The 15,822-nt window shown below is 43.1% G+C and overlaps 1 protein-coding gene and 1 long non-coding RNA gene across 3 annotated transcripts in view; one reads left to right on the top strand and one right to left on the bottom strand.

The window, feature by feature from the left end:
• The window catches only part of Ano6 (anoctamin 6), a 184,952-nt gene that overhangs the window by 79,499 nt on the left and 89,631 nt on the right, over positions 1–15,822 (top strand). The gene's annotated exons all lie outside the window — the stretch shown is intronic.
• Positions 6,227–12,606, bottom strand: LOC114640434. Its single transcript, XR_003714140.1, has 3 exons — positions 12,500–12,606; positions 10,759–11,164; positions 6,227–9,212 (listed from the first exon to the last, which is right to left on the bottom strand). It is a non-coding gene; the product is annotated as an uncharacterized LOC114640434 (long non-coding RNA).

Raw genomic sequence — 15,822 nt, 5'->3', positions numbered from 1 at the left:
ACACGATACTGTCACCTGTGGGACTTGTGCTCAAGAACCACGCATTCTAGCTACCAAAAAATAAAGCAAGGAAGGAGGGAAGGGGGGGGGAGGGAAAGGGAGAGGGAGAGGGAGAGGGAGAGGGAGAGGGAGAGAGAGAGAAGAGAGAAGAGAGAAGAGAAGAGAGAGGAGGAGGGAAGAGGAAAGAAAAAGGAAAGGTGTTGGCCTCATTGATTACCCTTGGCTACATGCAGCCCAAAGGCCACAGATTGGGCAAGTGTTCAGAGGAATTTAATATTTAGCTTGGCAGATGGACTCTCAGAAGAGGAGGAAAGTTGAAGATGATCAAGACAGTGAGAATTGCTCATTTGGGCCATTTTTGCCTCAGTCGGTCTTCACAAGGTGTGTCAACACTGCAGGTGTACTGCACACTCAGGGAAGAAGGCTGTGAACATGTACTCTGTCTGAACGTAGAGGAATGCTTACTCGCTCTGTGTGACTGATCCAGAAGCTGAACTCATGGATTATTAGCATTGAGGAGAATGAGCAGAAGTAGGCAGACATGCAAAGAGACCATTCAGAAATCTCCGAGTCACTTCTCTGCAATGCCGAGTGTCTTTTCCCAGACAGATGGTAGCAATTATAATTGGACCATAAGACCAGCCAGGCCATTTAGCTCAAAATACTAATAGGTACCATTCTGTACATTCTGTAACATTCTAGTCCACTTTCAAAAATCATTACTTCAAAGATGTTAAAATAAGCCAGTCCTGTTGACACAAGGCTACATAGTCCCAGGCACTTTGTGAGCTGAGGCAGGCAGTTTGCAGGTTGAAGTCTACCCTAGGTAACCTAAGGAAATTTCTCTCTCAAAAACAAAAGATGTGAGGCTCTGGGTCAGAGATAAGAGTGACCACCTCTCATGCACATCACTCCTGGTTCAAATCCCAGTACCCCTTGCTACAACTCTGAAGTAGGTAAAAGTCTAAAGTCCTGTCAACAAATGCTTAGTGTGACAAGATTGATTGATTGATGATTGATTATTGATTGATTGATAACTTTTTTTGAGTTGCAATAGACAACAAAGCAGCAGCAGCAGTAGACCTGAAAGGGAGGAAGCCAGTTCCATGAAGGAGGTGACTGAGCACACAGGTTGTCGAGCTTCTGCGAATGAAAGTTAACTCTCTTGAAGTGGTTTAGCCCTACCGAGCAGCCACAGGTGTCCAGGCTGCTCAAGGATGGTTTTAGAGAAGTACGCCTGTAATCTCTGTCTTAGGATCTGAGACAGGAAGACAGGGAGTTCAAGACCACAGTGAGACTGCCTCAGAGGGGAGCCAGATTGCCCCAGATACGTTTGAGCTTTCTGGCTGGAGTTGCGTGTCAGGTAGGGTATCCAAAAGCTAGAATACTGGTTTGTGGGCCCGCAGTGAGTAGTCTTGAGGTGATATGGGGTGATATAGATGCCAGAAGACTAAAGTGACAAATGGGGCATTTAAAAAAAATAAGCGTGTGTGTGTGTGGAGGAGAAGTAGAGTACATTGATTTAGGGAAGATATTGGACACAGACAAAACTGAGAAATGAGTATGTCGAAGCCAGTGTTTGTCTCCTAGACTGTTACAGAAGGTCTATGAGTAGGTTGTTTATGAATGTCAGAAAGAGGTCAGCAGGAACCAGCCTGAGGTTGGTCGTCTCAGCCTGAACAGAACTCCAGCCTGGACATGTGATTATTATTTGAATGCAGTTAATTAGACAGGTGGAAGGGGTGAAAGCTACTGTTTATGTGTTTTGATTTTGGTAAGGAAATATAGAAAAAAAAAAGCCTGCCTTTAATACGAAATGAAGAAATATGGTCCTGGAGATAGCACTTGCCAGGTAATTGATCTTGAGAAGAATGTGGAATAATGGGTAAAAATCAATTTACAGAGGAGATGGATCAATAGGAAGCAAAGTAGACTCCTGCCCCTGATTCATAAATACCAGCTGTGTGGGGTAGAAGCTGAAGCAGATGATGCAGGAGGTCCAGGCTTTGGGCTAGTTAAACACAGTAAGAATTGAGCGTGTGGGCCAGGCGGTGGTGGTGCACGCCTTTAATCCCAGCACTTGGGAGGCAGAGGCAGGTGGATTTCTGAGTTCGAGGCCAGCCTGGTCTACAGAGTGAGTTCCAGGACAGCCAGGACTACACAGAGAAACCCTGTCTCGAAAAACAAAACAAAACAAAACAAAAAGAATTGAGCGTGTGATCACAATGTCAGGAAGTCATTGGAAATCCAAGCTGCACCCACACAGGTCCCTGTGAAGACAGACCCAGGCTTCTGCTCAGGTTGGTGAAACTGCCACCCAGTCTGAGTGCTCCCTTTGGAGAGAAAGGAGCTCACCTCTCCATATTGAGAAGTGGTTCGTGATATCTTTCCAAGAACACGACACCATCAGGCAGAAGCACTTGGTAAATAAAGATATAAAGTCGATTTTCCCCTTCCTTCCTTCCTTTCCCTTTCCTTCCTTCCTTCTTTTCCATTTCTTTCCTTCTTTCTCTTTTGAATCAAAGAGAATTCACTTTTTAAAAGATTTTTTAAAAATTTAAATTAGAGGTACATGTGTGCATGTATGTGTGTGGGTATATGTGTATGTATATGTATATGAATACACGTGCATACTTCGCATGTGCATATTTCAGCACGTGCTTACACGAGTGTAAGCATGCAGGTGCCCAAGGAGACCAGAAGTGTGGCATCTCCTTGAGCTGGAGTTACAGGTAGTTGTGAATTGCCCATCATGGGTGCTAGGAACTGAGCTGGGGTCCTCTTGCAGGGCAGGATGTCCTCTTGAACTCTTTAAGAGCCTCCTCGTCAGCCCTATGAGGCATAGTTTTCTTGGGAGAGAAGGATAGCTGTCAGACTGTATTCCAGTAGGACGGCTTCCCTCAGTGGAAACACCTGACACCCTAGCGGTGTCCGGATGTGGTCAGATGAACAGGACCGGATGGGGATAATGAACATATAAATCAGGATGTGTCTGTCCGTGGGTGGGAAGACAGGCCATGGATGGTTCACAGGGAGCAGGGCTCACTAATGGGATGTGTGGCATGACAAAGACCAGCTGTGGCTATGAATATCCGTTGCCTCCGCCTTCCATGTGGCTCATCGATGCATCTGGTTTATTTCACATTTTATTTTGTCCACACTCACCCTATAATGATCAGAAGCTGAATCACCTGATCGATTAAAATCCCCCTGTCCTTATAACTGTTCATTGTACCTGGTTTTACCTCCTTCATTTTCAGAAATCCATGACTGTAAATGCCTTGTGAATCTTCCCTCACAGAGCATCTCGTTGGACATTCAGTGAGCTTTCTATTGTGTGGAGATATCAAAATTAATAACATAGCAAAAAAAAAAAAAACATAGCCAGGAAAGCAGGAGCCCTGGGCATTCTGAGCAGTTATGATGTCTGCATTTACCATGGAGCTTATCCAATTACAAAGAGTCTGGAAGCCCAACACAGGAACAGGGAAATGAAAAGTCTGCTGGCCAGCAACCTGACTGTGCCTCGACCTCCACAAGGGACTGGAGGTCTGTGATAAAAATGTAAAGAGAAAACACAAGATGTGGCAGGAATGTGGACACACTAGGAACTCAAAGGATTCCTAGAAAATTAAAGAGAAGACCAGAGGGGTTGACACTGTGTCTGTGTGTCCTTCCATGTGCTACACGTTATGTGCAAAATCTTTTTGTTTTCTAAAATCTCCTAGTTAGCTGTAGTTTTTTATTATTTAACCGAATAGAAATAAAAGGTGCCTCTTTATTATAAGTCTTAAATTCTTTTTTTACATTTATTTATTTATTTATTTATTTAGTGTGTGTGTGTGGTCCATATGCATCTTGTTCTGCACGTAGAGGTCGCCCTTGCACTCTGAACCATCTTGCTTGTGCCGTGAAAAGTCTAAAGCATTCCTTAAGTCAGTCTCTGGTGAGAAACCATAGTCTCATTTTTACCTAGGAGACCCAAGTGCGTTTATACTTCCTTCCAAGTCACCTTGTGAAATACAGATTAATGTGACCTGACAGATTGTAATTACTACCAAACAGCATCTTCATTAATTATAATGAGCAAACCAGCCCCGAAGTGTTCCATTCTATGGTGTTAACATGAATCAGAAAATATCAAGTCTGGACCTGAGTTGTTGCTCGGGTAAAGTTTGATCTCAGCTAAACGGTATAAAACAGAAACAGGCCATCAGATTTCACAGGAGATTCAGTGGGGCTCGTGTTCCATGCAGCTTCAAGTGTTTTCTGTTGGTGGTTTATAGACAGGGTTCTTACTATCAGCCCAGGCTGGTCTTGAACCTTTAATCCTCCTGCCTCAGCGTTCTGAGTGCAGAAACCACAGGCATGCACCACTGCGCCCTGAAACTTAATGCATATTTAATGTAAATGTGTGACAAGTGACATAAAGAGGATGAAGAAAAGGTGAGTGCAGTGTGGGACTTCTGAGATTGTAAAATCGCATCCAGTTTCTGACAGCAACTGTTCTTTTTCGGTAGGCAGAAGCTGCTCCAAAAGCCCCACTAGGAAGGAAGTGGAGCCGGAAATGGGGCTGGGTACCGGAAGCCTTCTGCGCCCCTGCATGGCTCTGCACTGGCTCCTGCAGGCAGCTTCCTTTTGCTTTAGGTCTTCGACTTCCCTATCTGTAAAAAGCACGAAGGTCGGTGGCAGATTTCCTCACCAGTATGTGGCGCAGCAGCTGCACAGGGATTGAGAGTTGTTTGAGTGATATCAGCGTAGAAAACATCTTCATGAAGTTACACAGAGAACAGTGTTAACTTAGTTTGAATTCTGGCCCGGGGCTTCTGCTCCGCCTTGGACCATTTAAGTTCCCGGAAGGAAGACACACTCACAGCCTTTGTATTTATTATAAGCCTTAAACAACACAATATCTGGGCCGCTGCCTACCCTCCATGCTATTAGAATCTACTTTCCTACCAATAACCCCCAGAATTATTACTATTTACTATGTTTCAACTCGGCTGTTCTTAGCTCCAATTGGGCTAGTTCACAGGGCCATGGTTTTTGTGGCTGAGCTAACCCGTGGCAGCTTCTCCTTCTCCCTCCTGTATGTTCTTCTCTTCTTCCTCTGTCCCCAAGCCCGGGTAACCTAAAGCCCACCTTTGTCTCTTCTGCCCAGCTATTGGCTATTAGCATCTTTACTCACCAATCAGAATTAACTTGGGGGCGGGGTCACAGGGGCTACTTGCCTGCAGTTAGTATTAGAATAGACAGTGGAAGACAAAACCTCTACAGGGCAGGTCAAAGCACTGAATAGAGCGCCTTCAACCAATCATACCACTTTCCTTGAAAGTGATGTTATGTGATGTCACACGTAAGCATCAGAACTTGGCTTCATTCTTAGAAGACCAGGCTATAGTAAAAGACTATGTTAGAGCATTGATAACTTGTATCCCCAAGAGAGTACTCTTATCGGCTCTTGCATACTGACCAAATTATCAGTGAGTTGGGAATTAATTATACCCCGCAGTATTAGAAAATATCAACAGCACAACCAGTCAATAAATATACTGAGCCCTTTCTAAAACTCGCTAATAGAATTTTTAATGAATTAGGAATAAGGCCTATTTAAATTATTCAGTTTTGAATCAACCACTATCAACTTCATTAAATTTTGCAGTAAAAATTTATTCAGTCAGTCATTCAATATTTATTAACCCATGTACTCAGTGGGGAAATAAAAAGAATGCATGGCAGATGTTCACCCTCAAGGCCAAAGGTGGTACAGTGTCCACCTCTGTGTCTGATTGCTATCTGTGCAGGTGATGCTGGCTGGCTGGTGGTCAGAAGCTTGTGAGCTGTGTTGGAGTGTTAGGTCCATCCTAGTGTGCACACAGAGAGCTGCCTGTGAATCAGGGTTGACCTCATAGTGCTCTCAACATAGAAAGGACCACACCACGCGGTCCCTGTTCCTGGCTCGAACCTGAGTATGTTTATGTAAACCTTACAAAGACAACATACTATATGCCTAGACTGTTTTTGCAGGAAGTAGTAATATTCCTTTGTTCCCTCCACCCTTCTTCCTTGAAGCCACTCTCAGTCACCGCTGTGCCTTCCACTGGTACCCACTCTTGTAAATGCCTCCTCTAAAAATGCAAACCAGACCATCCCTTTCTAGCACAGTGATATCTCTCTCCCATTGCTTCATCTGCCCCATTATAAAATGTCACAGGATAATGAGGAATTAATTTCATTTGATTTATTTAATAATATTTACCCATTTAATGTTTTTTTGTAACTCTTTTGGGAAATAGCAGTGAAAAGACGGCACAGTCTGTGTCCCCTTGGGGCATACGTTCTAGTGAGAGACAGACATTAATTAAGCCATTACACAAATAGCTCAACAGTTAGAATTGGGAGCCGTGACATTTAAGGAGAGGAAAGGTGCTCTGAGCTAGGGAACCTCAACAGGCTGACAAGGGAAGACCCCAACGCTTTACCATGGAAGGTAACGGGGATCCTAGAAAATGGACCTACAGCACAAAGGTGAGGGGATTAAACACTGAAGCCCATTGTGAGCAGATGCAGCAGCATCAGTCTGAGATCCCAGCTGCATAGGAGGGCGTGAAACAGGAGAATCTGGAGCTCAAGCCAGTCCCAAGCATCACAGAGAGACACTCAGCCTCATCCCAAACAAACAAACAAACAAACCAAAGACATAAAAACGCTAAAGGAACAGAGAGACTGGGGCTGCATCAGGATAGCGTTGCTAATTTCCTACATCATCTACAGTAGTCTCTGCAAACCTGCAAGGTTAGATAGACCCTTAGTCCTGTCTTTTGGCAACTAAGTATAACACTTTGACCGAGTGGTTACGTTAAATATTTTTACTGGAGTATGTTACATCAACTAAGTGCAACAAATATCCATCGGATTGCTTTCCCTGGTGTTAACTGGTTAAAAGCAAAGCAAATTTTCCCTTCAGGGTTATAGTCCAATTAAAAGTTATCGGTAGTGTACACACAAATACATGACATTATGTTACATATGTATGACATTATACTATGGTAATTTATATAATGCAATATTAGAGTTGTATAGAACTGTAGCTCTCAACTTTAAAGTCTTACATTTTATACTCAATAACATGGACCTACATAATATTCAGTACACTAGACCTTAAAACAGTACACTAAAAAACTTAAAACTTAACACATTTATTAATTTAAATATGACCAACAATAAACCAAAGAATGATAAATAAATTAATACTGAATCATGTAAATATACATCAGCATATATTAATATAGGATTTTTTTTGATTTAGAAGAAGAAATGGCATTGTTTTACATATTTTTCAGGTCTGTGTAAGAGTAGATAGCTGGATTTTCTTGTTTGCTTATGTCATAGTAGATATTAAAGATTGGTAGCTCTTACAAACGTTTACTTGTTTCCTTATCCAAAATGAGAAAAGAGATGTCACATTTCATAACATTACCTTCAGTCTCAACAAAAAAGCCATTATTAGGAAGCCATTAGGCAGTCAGGATGAAAACCATTGTGTTGAGTTCTAGGACTTGCTTGAAGGTTTAGGATATTGTCATTAATGACAAGTATGTTTTCTTGAAAGCATCTACCGGCTACCTACGTCTTTATAATCATGTTTTAGTCAATTTCTGTGGGATAGAATGCTTCCTGGTGCAGGGGGACATTTGAGTGCACAGTTCAGAAGTACTTTTCCCGGGGACTTCAGGGAACTTTGATGTGGGGATAGAGAACTTCACTTTATGAGAGCTTCTGTCTTTACATGGCATTAAACAGCTGGGAGCTGAGTGTGCCAGTTAGGGAGGCTCTGCAGCAAGGGGGAGAGCATGGACAGGAACTGACTGTAGGCACAGTAGGGCCAGCAAAGCGGTGACTTTCACCCTTCACCATTTTGGTTTTAAAAACCTTGTTTATTTTATAGATATGGGTATTTTGCCTGCGTGTATGTCTGTATACCACAAGTGTGTGTGGTGTCAGAGAAGGACATGAGATCCTCTGCAACCACAGATACAGAAGTTGTAAGCTCCCATGTGGGTGCTGGGAATCAAACCCAGGCCCTCTAGGAAGAGTAGCCAGTGTCCTTAACCACCGAGCCATCTCTTCAGCCAGCCTCCACTGCTCTTAAGCACCGACTTGCGGTTGTTAACACAAGGAAGACAAGTACCATCTTCTGTGTTATAGAAATGTTTTTCGTCTTTCAGATACCCTCTCCCAAAGGGTCAGGAGTCTTCAGAGGTGTCTGCAACACTCATGTACTGGCTTAGAAAATAAAAGAGACCTAGAATTTGCATAGGCGGTTAGAAGAGATTAGGAGAGCAAGAAGATGGCAGTCAAAACCCTGGTTAGAAAAAGTAAGGTCCAAGCGGATAGTTAGAATAGGGAGGGATGTGTTTATAATCTGTAGGTTCCAGTCAGAGCAAGAGCTGTGTGACTACCCAGCTGGGATGTCCAGGCTTTCCGTGGAATCATTGGGAGCAGCTGAACGATTTTGTCCCTTGTGGGACTTGAGGATGTTTAAGAGCTTTCCTATGGGGCAATGCATGGGGTGAATTGGAGAGCAGACAGTGTGTAGTGCAAATCCAGTTACTGAGAGCCTAGCACAGGCTGAGTGCTGCACAGAGGGACCTGAGGGTTAGGGAGACAGCTTTAAAAGGAAACTTGAGAGCTGTAGCCAGAAAGGTCAGAGGTTATCTCCACTGTATTTTATAGCTCCAGCCCCTTCTAAGGGCATTGTTAGAGAAACAAACACAATCTGGGTGTTTCTATAAAAGGTCCCCCATAAGGTCTGTCCTCCCAGATAACTGAGAATGCTTCCTTCTGATAACACATTTCCCCTTCATGCTCATGCCAGAAGGCTTTCCAGCCAGTGTTCATCTTAGGGTCACAACAGTTGAAGTGGTCTCAGTAGCTAGCACATTTTCTTCCATCTACCTTCTCTGACCCAACCTTTTATCTTTATTGACTGTTCATCATCCTTTCTGTATTCATTCTCCATGACAATGATTTGCCTTCTTTTAGTGGGTTGCACCCGGCTCAGCAGTTCAGGGTTCACATTACTTCTGCAGAGCGCCTGGGTTCAGTTTCCAGTGCCCATGTCAAGTGGCTCACACTCCCTGTAACTCCAGCCTCGGGAAAGCTGATGACTTCTTCTGGCCATCTAGAACACTGAACGCACATGTAGAAACCTACATTCAAACACACATACATAATAAAAATAAATCTCTTTTAAAAATAAGTGTTTTTTGAAATATACCATGTGGAAGGGCATTATATAGTTTAGTGGTAACCTTTATAGCTTTAGCATACTTTATTTATTGGGAGAATGGGACCTGCACTTTAGTCCTGTTTTCCTCAAAACTGAAGACAGCTCAAAAGTGTCTGATACCTCATACTAAAGCACCAAGAGTCAGTTTCATAGAAATTCATCAATCTCAACCTGGTTTCCACCTCAAAGTTAGCTAAAAGCAATGAAATGATAGGGTATTACAGTATCTACTAAAGGCAGTTCATGGCTAGGAATGGCGTGGGAGCAGAGAGAGAGAGAGAGACAGAGACAGAGAGAGACACAAAGAAACAGAGAGATAGACAGACAGACACACACAGGAGGAAGGGAGCTACAGGCATGAGCACCCAGCGATGACAAGGTTGTTAAATGTTCCTGACACAGGAACTAGGAGAGGACATGTTTAAGTAGAGAACACCTATGGCTCTCCCTTACTGGCCTTTGTCTGTACCCCAGACTTTAAGCTGGTTGTCTCGGCACAGAACCCTGTCATTCCACCATAGCTATATTAATGAGTAATCGCAGAAGGATAGCATGCATATACCAAGGCACATGACTGGCTGTCTGCAGTAGAGTTGGGATTTGAACCTGGATCTCTTGGACCCCAAAGTCCTCATTCTTTTTTCTCTTCTTGGCCTTCTTTCATATTTGCCTCCTAAGCAACAGTATGCATTATCTTGCTTTAAGATACCAAAAATACCATATACTGTGAGAACTATTCAGGCATAAAAGCTTGGCCACTTTTAAGAATGTGTGTGTGTGTGTACGTATGAATATGCATATATATGCATGTGTGTATATAAACATATACATACACATATGTATGTATATGTGTATATGTATATTTATACACATGTATAAGTATGTGTATGTATGTATATGTGTGTATATGTGTATATGCATACACATGTATATATACATATATACACAAACACACACATACATACATACATATATATATACACAGATCCTAGCCATATATTTACATACATATGTGTATGCACAGCTTCTAGCTATCTAGCCATGAGCTACTTTTAGTTGGTACTGTAGCAATGCTCTCCTTAGCTCACAGTCAGTCTGGATAGCTGTATCAGGAAGCTCACAGTTTGGATAGCTGTATCAGGAAGCTCACAGTCAGTCTGGATAGCTGTATTAGGAAGTTTGAAGTCTTAGCAAACTGCTGTGTTCATTCTCAGCTGAGGAACCTGCTGGCTAGTGCCTCTTTATCTAAAAACAAAACAACTGTTGACCTGGGAGCACGTGACATGAACGATGGAGCAAAGTGGGCCGTTTGCAGCTCTGAGTTTGGTGAATAGGACCTCCTAGTGTTCAAACGTATTTAAAATGTTGCTAACGAAGAAGGAAAACACAGGTGGGTGAGGAAAATATATGGCTACAAAGTAACATCGAAATTATTGTTCCCAAAAACCAAAAATCCTACAACTCACTTTATAGGTAGGGCACCATGAAAATGCACCAAGACCCCAGGAGCTGGTGCAGTACTATTTTGGTTCCAGCCGATTCCAGAATATAAGGTGGGAGCTTTTTCCTAGACCTTCAGAAGTGTAATTTAGGACAGCCATCTTGTTTGAGGTAGAAACCCCACAGCATCCTTCTGAAGATGGTGTAGACTAAAATTTCAGATAGACTCAAAGTTTTACACCAGTGGATGGGCAATGAATCGGGCATCTGAGATCAGGAGGCCAGCCTCCGGGAGGAAGGTCCTTCTCTCTCATACAGCTTAGATTGTACCAGTCATCTTGAGCTGATCGCTGCCTCTTATCTAGTGAGCAGGATGTTGGAAATTCCTTGTAGTCTCCCCTCTTTGTTTTTTGCTCATACCGCCACTGACAGCTGAAAATAAACAGATAATAGTTTATTCTAGAAAAGAGAATTATAAAAGAGCTACCACGGGCTCTTCTGCTTTCCCTTTTCATCCTTTGACAGTTCTTTGCTGTTTTATTTCTTCCTTTTAAGACTAAACTGAGATTCCCCCACTCCCCCGAAGGTGGAAAGCCCATGGGAAAACAGGAAATTAAAAAGAAGGAACTCGTGTTGATGAGATTGGTCACACTGAAGCCCTTAGGGCTTAAGAGAAACTGTGAGGATAGCTCCCTGCTCAGCAGGAAGGCACCTGACTGGAGTCTCTGGTAAGACTCCGTTTATTTCCATAGCTAGTTAGTTCTCTGTGTGTGGTACTTTGGGTAGGACCCAGGACCAGGCTAATACCACTGAGTCATCTCCAGCCCCAATGGACTCCTTTTAAGGAGATTTTTGTTTCCAAGTTCTGTTTTCATATGTCTTCTGGTCTAGTTCAGAATATTTAAGGATATTTAAAATTGTGCAAGAATGCCAGTTGACTAAAGAACTGAGCCCTTGTCATGAGCTCGAGGGAACCAGTAACAACGATGCTTGAGAAGGCGTGCCCTTCTCATCCTTGCTGGCATCTGGCATGTGGAGTCCTGATAATAGGACCATGGCGTTTAGCAAAGGGGAACAAAGACAAGACGCACACGCTGAATCGGGAGGCCGTGGCGTGTAAGAAGAAATTTTAATGATACAGTCCGCTATTTACAGGCAACCACATCTGTGCCTTGTGAGAAGTAACTGAAAATAACAAGTTCCACCACTTGGGGAAAAAATGTGGAAATAATTTACAGCTAAAAGATAGCACTTTTAAGAACTTGACATCAAATTTATCTTGAAACCAAAACCACGATAAACCAAATAAGTAGAAGGTTCTAAATATAGAAAGATGTATGGGTTGGGACGCATAACCGATGTTTGGTGGTTGCGAGGGTGGCCTGTAATCTTTGATGAAAAGTCAGCCGGTGCTCTAGTGACCTTCTGAAATGAGCACATTTCAGTTTAATGTCCAGATGAAAATAACAGGGTCAGCGCTGCGGAACCCAGGGCAGGCTGACGGAGCCTGGAGTATGTCTCCCAGGATGCACTTGGTGCGCATGAGCGCTTTCCAAGGTCTCTGCTTATACAGTTCCGTCTTCCCCACAACCACAGGCTGCTGCCTCTCTAACAGTGTCTTAGCCAGGATCACCCTGCGTCAGGTGGACACCAGTGTCCCCAGTAGTTACAGAACATTACTTCTGCAGGTAACTTACAGCAGGGCTCCTTCAAAGGTACACAGGGTCCTCTGCTGGCCCTTCCCTCATATCCCCAGCACAGCGTTACCTTTGAAGACATACAGGTGCTCTTCCTGACTTAGCAGTCCTCTTGTGGCCGTGGGGTTTTCCGATTGAACCATTCCGGGTCTCGTGAGTTTGTTCTGTGCTATTCTTTGCCCTCTGGCCCATTTTCCCTGTGTGGCCTCAGATTTCACCACCAAAGTTCAAGAGAATCTATTTAAAAATCCAGTTAGGTCAAAGGTGGCAATAGATACTACTTAAAAATGGAGGAATTCCTTTGGGCAGGGCCTGGAATAATGTTAGTGCCCTCTAGTTAAAAGGTCCAAAAGAAAAAAAAACAAAAACAAAAACAAAATACACGGTTTGGCTGTGGTGGTGGGAAAGTAGAAAGCTGGAATCTAGGAAGGGTGGCGCCTGGCGCACTCACGGTCTTACACTGTGCTGCTGGTGGGTGTATGATTTAGATGACGGTTTAGCAACTCGTGTATCAGAAGCCTTTGAACAGGCCGTAGCACTTAGAAATCTGCTTCCAGAATTTAGCCTAATGAAATACTAATTGAACATGTGCACACATACATATGTACAAGGAAGCACATTGCAGCAGTGTTTATAGAAGCAGAAAATTGGAAGCAACTTCTGTGTTCATCAGTGGAGGAACTGTTTAGCTAAATTATATTGCAGCTATTAAACACGATGATTCAGAGCTTTATATAAAGCTAGGAGATGTCTCTGATCGATGTTTGTAAAACAGTGTGTGCATACGGTGCCATTTTAGTTAATGTGGTTGGGAGCAGGCTTGGAAGGATCCTCTAAAAATATTTCAAAACTCAGCTCATTTCTGAGAGATGGGGTTACATATGACTTTATTTCTTCCTTTATACTTTACCGTGTTGTTAGGAGTTATTTTGTAATGAGCATATTTTTTTTTTTCCATTAGGAGCAAAAGAGTCTTTGTAGTTTGGGAGGCGGGGTGGGAAGTCTGAGATCTTAATATATGGAGAGGTCCAGAGTGAGCAAGCACTGGTCTGCCTTCAGAACAGAGAGCCAAGGGGAGACTGATTTATACAGAAATCACTGGGTTATTCCTGAGTACATGTTGATTGTCACAGAATCAACAGCAAATGTTCTTGGAACATCCTGAGACACACTCTCAAAACAGCCCTCACTTCAGGGCCTATCCTCTGTGAGTGGGCTCCTTTGCCTGTTTCTCTGAAGTCAGCAATCTGGAATGCCTGGTCTGGTTAGAGGGAAGCTCATGTGTGCCGGCTCTGTGTGCCCACACACTTCTGCCTTCCCTGTGACTAATCTGTTACGTCCTACTCTTCCCTCCCCTGCTTTCTTCAAATATTTGTCTTTCCCTTCAGCCCTCAGCCTCCTGTCCTGTAGCCGCAGTCCTGGAACTTTTATGGTTCAATATTTGGCTTTTGACATTGACTCCCCATTTGCATTTTGATCAAAATAAAAGGGGTGAAATTTGTCCTGCTTTGCAGCATGCCTGTATTATTGAACAGAGGAAAACATGTCACTTTTTTATATCTTGCATCTTTCTAGTAGTTAGGAAATGGAACTATGTCACTGGTAGTATGCAAATGAAGTTAACTTCTGTGTTTTTAGATCTGTGTTTTGCTTGAACTGAACTGTGTGTGTGTGTGTGTGTGTGTGTGTGTGTGTGTAAGAGAGAGAGAGAGAGAGAGAGAGAGAGAGAGAGTGTGTTCAGGGTTTCCTGAAGAATGGATGGTACTGTATTTTTAATTTAGTTCTGTTATGAACTAAATTATGCCCCTTCCTCCCTCCCTGCATGGTCTTAGAATTAATTACTTTATTTTTCTAGTCATACAAACCATGGAGTGCAGTTCTTTGCTACGCACATACTGCTCTTTAATTATATGAAAATTTTAATATTTTTAATAGCGCAGCTTCTCAGCTCTTGTTGGAAAACAAGCCTTCCTTTCAGCCCGGTTTGTGTGCCGTGAATACCGTTGGCCCAGATGGGCCTGGAGCAATCCAGTGTTTCAGGTTGTCGGGAAATTTCTTCAGATGCAATCAGTGTCACCGTCCAAGGGTCAGACCCCCCTCATGCATAAGCATGAATTTGAGCAAAGACTCCAGGACAGCCACATCTCATCCTGACTGTGAATAAATAATTTAAATTCAGCATTTCAGACAATAATAGATTCTGCTGGAGTGAGGTGGGACTGGGTTCCTAGGCAGGATTGTTGAAGAACCATCTTAATGACATTTGAAATGTATGGGTCTAGAGCAGTGTTGACAGGTTGTTTTGTAGTCACAGAAATACTGATGTCAAGGAGCCTGGGAGTGTTTATTAGTGAGGGAGTGTTCCACTCTGCCTGCCCTGAGTGACACACAGCACCTCCATGCATGCAGTCCTTTCCTCACCCCTACACCACAAGTCCATCCAGGAGACAAACTCCACATGGCCCTATCATTTCCCTCTGGTGTGACTAACATCCTCCTTAAGGGAAAGCTCAATGCCACATTTCAACCAGATGGCCTAGGTGGACTTTCCCCACCAAGTTGTTACTAGAAAAGATTCCCTTGGGCACATTCTCGCTGGGCCACTGCCCTATAGTCACCTGAAGTTCCACTCGAGTCAGTGAGTGGAATGAAGCCCTTCACGTGTTTCCTTGAACAACAGCCAAGAGGACAGACAGGTTTGACCTCAAATTCACACTCATCTGAAGGCACTGAACAAAGTAGTTTAACTTTTTTCTTTTACCCTTTGAGAATTCCATACATGACACAAGATATCTTGATACTGTCTTTTTACTCTGCCTCCCCTTCTCTTCCCCCCCACATCTTCTCCCAGGATACTGTCCATGGCTTATCTCCCTGACAGTATTATGAAGGAATATTTAACTGGCCTGATCTAATGTAGGTAACCACAGTTGCTGTTCAGTTCATGTATTCAATAGCCGTGTCCTGTCCAGAGAACAGCACTTCACAATATCTTCTGCCTTTTATACCACCTTCCTTACCTTCTCTTATGTTCCTTGAGCCTTGGACGGGGGGAGGGGGTCACATAGATGTCCTGTCTGTGGTTGAGAAGTCACAGCTTTTCTCTTAGCACTTTGAACAGTAATGCATCTCAACATTGACCACTACCTGTCATATATATATAATTTTCCTTATTCTTGAAAATGTCATAGATGTAAACATTAAAATATCATATTCAACACCCTCCCATTTCTTTCTCCAAGTCCCCTCCAATATGTCCCTGTCTCAATTGCTTTTCTCTTGCTGTAAAGAGACAACATGATCAAGGCAACTTATTTTTAAAAGGCATTTAATTTGGCACTTAGGGTTTCAGATGAGGAAGGTTAGAGGACATGATTGTTGTGGCAGGAAGCA

This window comes from Grammomys surdaster, unplaced genomic scaffold (assembly GCF_004785775.1).
Source record: "Grammomys surdaster isolate TR1022 unplaced genomic scaffold, NIH_TR_1.0 125818, whole genome shotgun sequence".
Classification (NCBI taxonomy): domain Eukaryota; kingdom Metazoa; phylum Chordata; class Mammalia; order Rodentia; family Muridae; genus Grammomys; species Grammomys surdaster.
Note: the sequence above shows the minus strand (reverse complement) of the source record. Positions and strands in the feature narration are given on the sequence as shown.